Source organism: Lonchura striata, chromosome 12, assembly GCF_050655825.1.
Source record: "Lonchura striata isolate lonStrDom1 chromosome 12, ASM5065582v1, whole genome shotgun sequence".
NCBI lineage: Eukaryota > Metazoa > Chordata > Aves > Passeriformes > Estrildidae > Lonchura > Lonchura striata.
In genome coordinates this window covers 18,659,867-18,668,702 of record NC_140714.1, presented here as the reverse complement: position 1 = coordinate 18,668,702, position 8,836 = coordinate 18,659,867, and positions in this window count along the sequence as shown.

The following is an 8,836-nucleotide window of genomic DNA, read 5'->3' as shown; positions in this document are numbered from 1 at the left end:
AGGAATGAACCTCAAAAAATTAAAAAAAAAGCCTTAGCAAAAAAAAGGGCCTTAAGCAGGTAATTTAATCTAAACACACTTAATTTGTCATGCTGAGTAAAGAGAATCAGCATTGAGAAAGACAATTTACTTAAATCTTTCTGTTCTGAGAAAAGAATCCTTCACCAAGGCCATTGCCTATTTACTGCCTTTGTGCTGAGTTATAAAACCTTCCCCAGGAAAGTGTTCTGTTCAAAAGGACAGAAATAGTCACATATTCCTCAAATGGAATATATACCCTTTATATGCCTTTTGGAAAATATTTGTGTGGAGGTTTCCAGACAAAAATATTACTCCAGCTTCAATCAACTGGTTTTACTGGAGGTTGGAAGTAAGCCTCAAAAAAAGGAGACTTAACAGTGGGGCTTCCCTGAATTCAATTTAGCTGCAAAATACTTGAAATTTTCGTCATGAATGTAAATTAAAATTAAGAGCATTTTTCCAAGTTGAAACTGTCAACAGATTGTTTGATTAGACTCCAGATTCAAAAGCAAACAGGTGGGATTTCTGTGGGGTTTTTTCAGAAAATAAGGACATTTGAAGGCCAAACCCAAGGCCATGGTGAGTTCCACACTCTTCATTGATGACTCTGTTAGAAGGGGTAGAGTTGATGAGCTTTTACTCTGAATCCTTTCCTATGCAATTATCTATTAAAATAGAATAAAAAGGAATCAGAATTACTATTTACATTTACATATAAAAATTTAATTGATAGAAGAATTTTTTTTTATGCAGCAGCATGAAAAGTAGAAATATCTTCAAAGTTTGAAGGTCTTTTCCAACTTTTTTTTTCCTTACAAATTCAAGAACTGATATTTGAAAGTTAAAATCTTGACAGGAAACCTCAAGGGGTTTAGGATAAAGTGTTTCTGCTCAAAATTTATTTGGGGGAGGAGGGGGGAAGGGAACTTAAACATTTCTTTATCTGTCCCTGCACAGTGTAATATTAAAAACCAAAATTATTTCCTTTAGAAGGTCTCATGAATGGATGCAACATAGTGAAAAGAAAACTTGAGAAATTAAAACTCTCTTATTTCTGGGACATATATTTTGTTTTGGCTTCACTTTCTGATATCCAACTGTACTTAAATTTAGAAGGAATAAAATACAGGAATAAATATCCTGAGTATTGTAATCAAAGGTGTCCCTTATTAACCAAGAAGCAAAAAACTGTTGCAAAAATCAACATTTTAAAACAGAACATGTGATCTTATAAGCTCTGATTGAACTTATTAAATACTGAATAATTCCTTTTTCAGTGCTGAAGACAACAATTAGACCAGGTTTACAATATCACCATTGGAAGATTAATTCCACTTTGGATTAAAAAAAACAACTTCTGCAAAAAATATTCTCCTCTTGAGTGTTATCCTGAGTGGGCCTTGATCTCTAGAATATCCAGTCTTGGGAACTGAACCTAGGTCAATTTGAAAGCACAGATTATGGACAAAGTGGCAAGAAAACAGTTCTGCAAAGCAATCTTCCCTTTAAGAATCCACATTTTAGGGCATTGCTCTTGCCTGAAAGCTGCTAATTCATTTTCTCTGCATATTCAATTATATTTTCTTGAACATAAATGCATTGGAAAATAATTTACTTTTGGTCTTCCTTACAATATTTTCCTTTTGTAAACATTAAAACTTTTAAAAATGTATTTTCTATTCTACTTGTACCTTTCAAAGCTCAAAAAGCCAAACCCCCAATTTTCCAGACATGAAAATGATCACTCTTTCAAAGTTTTTGTATCATCTAGATCTAAATCTGGACATGGCCAGCTTCATTTTAAATGAAAGCTCTATGGGGAAAGTCCAGTAATATAAATCAATTTGTAGTCCAAACAATTTCAGAAACCAAGAAGAAGGATGTCAGATAGGAGGTTTTGCCTTGGGACCACTTCTGAAGCATCACTGGAGTAATTTATTGGAGTAAAGCCAGAGGGATGGGCTTTTTCTGAACCCTATGTATGCCTTCAAACCCTAAATTATATTTTTCAAGTTTGGAAAATTCTGCGTTTGACAGGAAATCCCCAGGAATCACAAAGAGCAGACTTAGAATGTTCACTTGAAATCTGAAGAGTGCAGAGGCCAAGCTGTCAGGCAGAAAGAAGAGCACAGAGCCCTGTGCTGATGGCAATTAGCACAGATAATGAGGTGGCTCCTGCCCAAAATTCCAGCAACACCTGGGCAGCACGACTGCCTTCAGAGGTGTTATCCAGGGTGGAATAGATCCACATGGGAAGTTTGTTAATTTATTTAGAAGCAGAAACCTTTTTCCAGCCTGTTTCCAGGCTGGGGATTTGGTTGAGTGCCTCTCATTAGGCTGTGTGATGGTCTAGGGTGACACTTTGTGGTTAATCCGAGCACTGAAATATCAATTGCAAGTCAGCTCTTGGAATAATTCAGGAAGAAACTGATCTTGCCTCCTGGTTCAAATCCTGAGCAGGCAAGTGTGGAGCTGCTCAGGTTTTTGGAGCGTGTCATGTGGAGTGGTGAGCATATCTGAACTGCTGTTTTCAATGCAAATCACCTGACATAAATCACTGAAACAAGGGAATGATCACACTGGAAGTGCCTTTAACAAGGGTAGAAGAGTTTGGCTTTGGGATAGAAAGAGAAAAATAACTGGTGGAATTTCTTTGTCAGTGTCCTCTTGATGCCTCAAGTTTTAGCTTTTCTATTTTTCACATTCTGAGCTGCTTTAGTGTGTGGGTCAGGGCTTCACATTATGGGATGGTGAGCTCTGTGCACAGAGCAGGGAGACAAAACAATTCCTGCTCCAGCTGGGCACCAAGGACAAATGATCCAAACCTCAGCCCAGGAGCACAAACACCGTGGGCTGGAGAGAGAAAAACCAGCAGGGTGGGACTGCCTGGGCTGGAGCTGGAATGGGACAATGAACTCCAAGTGCCAATGGAGCAGAACTGATCAAAGTCGGAGCTTTCATGTCCGAGCCTCTTTTTCTTCCATCTTGGAGCCATGAGGGCATGGCTCGGTACTGCCAGGGTGTGGCCTTTGAGGGCACTTCAAGAAATCTCCTCTTTATTGCCCTTAACTCCATCTAGCCTCTGTTCCAGCTCCTCGAGGCACCAGTTTTGGTGACCCAGATGGCACAGTGAGGCATCTGGAAAACCCTTGGATCCAACATTCCCAGAGGGGCCCAGCTGAGCTCCAGAGGTCCTTAAGGCATCCCTGTCTGTCTGACATCAGCTGGTTTCCCTGGGGGTGCTGGGGAACAAAGAGCAGCTCTCAGTCCCTCACCTTGAGCTCTCTGTGTTAGCCTGGAGCTCAGTGTGGTCTCCTGGCTGCTCTCAGCCCTCACACTGCTGGAGCCCACCCTAGCTTGGGGGTGGCTCTGTGTGGTGGAAAAATTTCTCTTCTAACTTGTGCTTTTAAAGAAAGGCTCAGTAGCCTTTTTGTTGTCTGATTTCAAGGCAGTTTATTGCATTATCTAAAAGATTCTCTTCTTGAGATGCTGCGGTTTGCTCAGCAGCTCAGGTAAAGGCACACACACACCCTGACATCCTCTCTGACTCTTGTCTTCTTCTTCTCTTTCTTTGCTTAAGACTGGTGCTATTTTTTATATGGTACATTACGTGGTAAATGTTTATAGTTTTTTTCTAATGCTTATTACCCATATTAAATGGTGTTATTCTACTCTAAACCAATCTGTGAGTGCCAACATCACCAAGAACATGGAGGTGAGGAAGAAGAAAGAGGGAGGACAGGACAGGCCTAAATCTCTCTATCAAAAACTTCTGACCCCATGTATAAAACTAAACCCCCCCTGTACAAGACTTAAAACCCCCCTGTACAGCACTCAAAAATTCTTCCCTCTACTTTGTGACTACTTCTGCTATAATATTTAAACTTTTGTGACTTCTTGTTCTTCTTGTAAGGTTGGTAAATCATTTTATGGTTTAAATCTGAAATTACAGCTGTTTCCAGCTGCCTGCCAGGGTCTCAAATGCTTCTGACCTGAACCCAGAACATCCAAAAGTGTCTGAGGGACATTGTGAGTTCCAACATCACGCACACCCCTCCTCGTGCCCCATCCCTGTTTCTGGCTCACCCAGCCACGTGGACCTGCAGCTTGTTGTGCAGATAACACCAGACCTTCCCCTTTCCATGGATTCTCCTTTATCCCTACAGCTCATGGCTGGCCTCACACAGCTTTGTGTGAGGGGACCGTTTATTTCAGCTCATACATCTTGAAGGGGATGTAGCTCAGAATTCCACAGATTTCAACATAGCTTCACCCTTCACCCATCCAATGTCATCAACTCATGAATTTATGCAAGGAAAAATCCCTTCACAGGAGTCACTGGTGGGTGCAGCCATAACTTATAATACTTTAAATACACCCGTTTAAATCTTCCAGCATGCACCCAGCTGGGAAAAACAGTCCCAGTGTGACACTTTGAGCCCCTCCAGGAGAGGGGCTCAGCCCGACACAAACCACTCTGAGCTGCACTACCTGCTTTGAGAGCATCTTCTATTGTCCTTCAGCTGCAGCTCCATTTTCACTTGTAAGATTTAGGGTAGAAAAGAGTTTGAGGCTGTTACAATGTGCAGGCCTCCTCCATTGCAGCAATGAGTAAGGGCTTTCATAATTAGCTCAAGCATTTTTGTTTCATCTCTACATAATTAGATCCCGCTTTTCTCTTGACTTACACAGTGAGTGAGGCTATTTTAGCAGTGTTTATACTGAAATTTCTCATCCCAGTTTGCAGCAGTGTTTCCCTCAGAACTAACATGAGTCTGGCTGGATTCAGAGACCATCCTAAAGCAGATTTTCTCTTTGGCTGCTCTGCTCATACTGAAATCCACAGGAGGATCAAATCTCATGGTGCTTCTGGGAAAGGTCCTCCTTTGGTGTCCCTTCACAGCTGTTTTGTATTCCAACCTTTGCCACATCCACTGGTGCAGTTTGGGGTCACAGTCCTTAAGTCCATCCTTCCCTCCTGCAGAGCCATGGAAGTTTTGGTGGTTAAGTCCCACCTGAGACATGTCAGATTTCAGCCCCTTCCTGAGCTACCACTGCTGCTCTCGGAATTTCTATCCCAAGAGATCACTTTTACAGCAGAACTGTCCTTTTCCAAACAATTTCTTTGTTCAAAGGGAATTTCTGGTTACTTTGATAGACACTTTTCCTTGCAATTATTACACAGTGAAAACCAGCCTGACAATTTTGGCTTTCCCTCACTTGAATTTTAACACTAACCTGTTAATTTTCTTAAATTCTTTCATGGGCTATATCACTATTGAGACATGAGTATCCCAGTGGGTTTTCCACTGGCAGGATGCTGCAGTGTCCTGTTTCCTTGCCACAATGGTTTCAGCAAACAGAGCAGCCTGATTGCCTCTTCAAAAGTGTGAAATCACAACAAAGCTGTTATGAGCTGCATAAACTGTGGGTAGATTTGAAAGTCTGCATTTAAAACTATGATAAGAAAATACAATTAAAAGATCAGAAGGGATTTAATCTGTTTAAATGATTAGAAATTAATTCAGTCCTGCTGGAAGGTGCTGCTCCCCTGTTGAAAAGGGCTCAGAAGAGCTCCCAGTCTGAGTTTAGCCCTGCAGTTATCAAATATGTGAAGAATTGGGTTCTTGTACCGGGGGCACAGAGCTCTGGTTATAAAACCCAATTTCTAATTTGAATTCCTGCACACTCTGCAATGCCATAAAGAATTCTCTACTTGCAGCTGCCCAAATTCCTGGGCCCACCCTCCTTGTAAAGCCTCTGAGTGCTCTTGTGTCTTTGCCCTGTGAGTTCAGCAGGGTGGTGACAGAATTCCCCCTCTGGAGTGGGGTTTGTGATGTGTGGGATGTTTATCTGTGCTTCCAGCAGATCCTGCACAGCACTGGGAATTCCACACAGGAGCTGCTGGATCTGGAAAAGCCTCCTCTTTCAGCTCAGTGGAAAAAGAAAAATTATTGGATGAACCTTTTTCATCTTTGCTATCCTTAACCTGAATGCTTTAATTCATCTTTGTGAAGAAAAATTTTAAGTATTACTTTTTATAGATTTAAACTTATATTACTCAGTTATTAGACTATCATCAACCTTTTCTGCAGCCACACTGAAGCCAAGCGGAAAAGAAGAAGCCCAAACAGGAAACAAAATCAAAGAATTTGGATCACCACGTGCATTGCTACTGAGGATGGCTTGGGTTTAAAAAAAAAAAAAACAACCTCCTGAATAAAACCATAATTTACTGATATGATTTTTCATTGTCCTGCTTTGATAAACCAAAATTAAAATTCCACCCACAGCAGTTAAAGACAGAAATGAAATCAAAAACCACCCCCCCAAAAAAAGAGGTAAAATGAAAAGAAGGAAAACTGATCAGAAAGAAAAGCAAGTCTTAGAAACAACTCTTCCTTTTGATCAGAGTAACTTCACATGGAAGAGACTGCTTCAAAGCTCAGCACTTTTCTGGGAATTATTGAAGCTTGAGGGGAGCATTTCAAGTGATAATCTGCTCCTTTCGTGGTGTGGACTGCACAAAATGGCCTTAATGAGATTCAGTTCTAATGTCACAGGTCTTTCATAGCCGCATTTTAATCTCTGCTGAGGGCACCCAGGATGGCTGAATGAATGGCATTTCTGTTCTGCAGAAATAAAAATTCCATTTGAAGATGAGATGAGATAATTTGTGCGTTTCTCCTCCACACAGAAGTGCTGCTGTGGGGAAAGGAGCAGTAATGGGATGTCAGGGTCTTCATTAACCCCTCAGAGGGACACACAGTGGTGGCACTTTGGTGACAGAGCTGTGCAATATGGGCAGGGGTGCTGGGGAATTGAGTGATGCCTTGGAATTTTTTGATTTTCTATTTTCCATCTATTTGCAATCCTGCAGCTCTTCAGTGTGTAACTCCAAACCCCACACACGGTGCCAGCTGCAGCTTTCCCAACAATTCCTCTCCAGGCCTGGCACTCAAGGACACCTCACTGCCTCAGCCCCAGGGATGGGAACAAAAGGGACTTGGGGAGCAAACCTGGGCTCAGTGACTGCATCACCTGCAGCTGGAATGGGAAGATTAACCCCAAAGTGCAAATGGACCTAACTTATAAAAGGATAAAAAACCATGACCTGTGGTCCATTTTGGGGGGTCTTCATCTGCCCAAAATGTACCTGAATGCCCTTCAATAAATAGAACTGCTTTTCATTCCCTTAATTCTGTCTGGCCTCTGGTTTTAGGTAGCCCAAAAAGGCATCAGGTACCTCATTGATTTCACACTTTTGCCCTCTGTTGTTACTCTTAACAGTTTTTTCCAGCCTGGGATGCCTTAGCTCCATTAGAAGGAGAATCTCTCCCAGCCTGGCCCACTGGCATGGTGACAAACACCCTGTCCCCTCACTGGTGCCACTGTCAGGGGCTGCACCTGCAGCGTGAGGCGAGTCTGGGGAATCACCACACACAGACCCCGCAGCACTCAGCTGTACTGGGCAGGATTCAAACAAAAGCAGCTTCTGAAGGTTAAAATTCCCTCACTCTGGCACTGCCCTTGCCCTGCTGCAGAGTGTTTCCCTCCTGTGACTCAGACCCAAACCCAGCCTCTCTGGGACGTCAGAAACCAGAGCAACCCAAATGTTGTGTCTGAAGGATGCTGCTGTGATTCAAATTCTTTCGTTCCTCTGCAGCAAATGTTCCTCTAAGATGTGCCACCCTGTCAGAGTCCAGAACATCCCTCTGGCTGCCCTGGAGGACTCGAGCCCCTGGCAAAGAGCCCAGGAACCTTGACAGCAAAGGAAAAACCACCTGTGGATTCGATTTCAGCCCGTGGGAGAGGCTGCCGACCTTACATGAGGAATTACAAGCAAAAAGGGTTTGAATGATGTAATAAGGAAATTGACAGAGGGTGGAAAAGTAGAATTTTGGGATTTTTTAGAATGAAATTCAGAGGTACAAGATGGAGGAATCTGGGCGTGCCCTAGCTTCTTCTTCCTTCTTCTTGTCCTCCATGTCTCGGTGTGATAGGGACACTTTTCTATTGGTTTAGGATAGGGACACCTTGTCCAATGTAGATTTTAGGTATTGGTACAGGAACTGTAAACATGGTACACGTAAATTTGGGTATATAATGTGGGAGCCACCTGGGGCGGGAAGGAGACTGCCACGGCTTCTGTGCTGACTGGACCTCAGCAGGTCAGAGAGAAACTATTGTAGATAAGGAAAAATAAACAACCTTGAAAACTTGGCTTCATGCATTCCAGACCTCTTCTTCAGTGGCCGGGCTGGGGAAAAAGGACTTGCACACTGCTGGGGAAAAAGGACTTGCACACTGCTGGGGAAAAAGGACTTGCACACTGCTGGGGTGTGCAAGTCCTTTTTCCCAGTGGCCCCGACACCACCCAGGTGAGTGGCCATGGCCTGGAGCTGACAGCTTTCCAAGCCTCTGTGGCACAAGATCAGCTTTGCCAATCCAGGGCCCCCGCGGGCTCCTCAGAGATTGGCGGGACAAGAACAGACCACCATCGTTTCTGAAATGTGACATTGCTATTTATTTTTCATTCAGTTTTCCATATCAAACAGCACATCTGTGTTCTCTGGCTGGAAATCAGCTGTTTTTTCATTTAGAAACCTGGTCCTGGCATTTCCCTGTGTCTGAATCCAAAGCATACAACCTTATGCCCACAATTTGCTTCATTTCTATGGCACCATCTCAATCTTTAATGCCACAAGAAGCACATAAAAATGAGTTGTGCACTTGCTATCTTTCAGTATTATAATCTGAGGAACACATTGAAAAGCCTAACACATGAATTACTCCAAGATATAAGACAAAGGAC